We start from the raw sequence: 1,041 nt of genomic DNA on the forward strand, positions 1-1,041 counted from the left end.
ATTTAATGATTGAACGAACAACCACACAGTGAAACTATCGGTATCTTGTGTGTGGGTGATCTAAATGATTGTTCCTATGGTATTTCACGATAAATGAGTTATTTGAACCAATTGTTCTTCAAGTGCAAGGTTTCTTTAAAGATATGAATGCACAATGCCATGTTTTGAACATTGGACAGCCTGTGTTAAGTGATGACCGTTTTGAGATTGTAAAAAAACCTGTAATTGTGTCTCTCAACCAGTGGAGGCTGCTGAGGGAGGACGGCTCATAATAACAATATGATAATGGAGTGAACAGAAGAGCATTATCTGTGCTTGATACCATTCCATTAGTGTGAGCCCTCCTCCCCTCAGCAGCCTCAACTGCTCTCAAACATCAGTTTATTGTTCTGGAACAAACGCCCAAACAGCAGGCTGACTTTGTGTGTCAAGAAATGTAGGTTATCCCTACTATGGCAGACCCAGGATTCAAACCCAGGCCATAGCAATAATGTTGTCTCACAGGCTACTAGGACATAGGATCCAGGACCACAGCACTTCAAGTATCAGGAAGGTAGGTAGGTAGGTAGGTGGTAGGTAGGTGGTAGGTAGATGGTAGGTAGGTGGTAGGTAGGTGGTAGGTAGGTAGGTGGTAGGTAGGTGGTAGGTAGGTAGGTGGTAGGTAGGTAGGTAGGTGGTAGGTAGGTGGTAGGTAGGTGGTAGGTAGGTGGTAGGTAGGTAGGTGGTAGGTAGGTGGTAGGTAGATGGTAGGTAGGTGGTAGGTAGGTAGGTGGTAGGTAGGTGGTAGGTAGGTAGGTGGTAGGTAGGTGGTAGGTGGTAGGTAGGTGGTAGGTAGGTAGGTAGGTGGTAGGTAGGTAGGTGGTAGGTAGGTGGTAGGTAGGTGGTAGGTAGGTATGTAGGTGGTAGGTAGGTGGTAGGTAGTAGGTAGTAGGTAGGTGGTAGGTAGGTGGTAGGTAGGTAGGTGGTAGGTAGGTGGTAGGTAGGTGGTAGGTAGGTGGTAGGTAGGTAGGTAGGTGGTCGGTAGGTGTGTGTGTGTGTGTG

This window comes from Oncorhynchus masou, unplaced genomic scaffold, assembly GCF_036934945.1.
Source record: "Oncorhynchus masou masou isolate Uvic2021 unplaced genomic scaffold, UVic_Omas_1.1 unplaced_scaffold_6267, whole genome shotgun sequence".
NCBI lineage: Eukaryota > Metazoa > Chordata > Actinopteri > Salmoniformes > Salmonidae > Oncorhynchus > Oncorhynchus masou.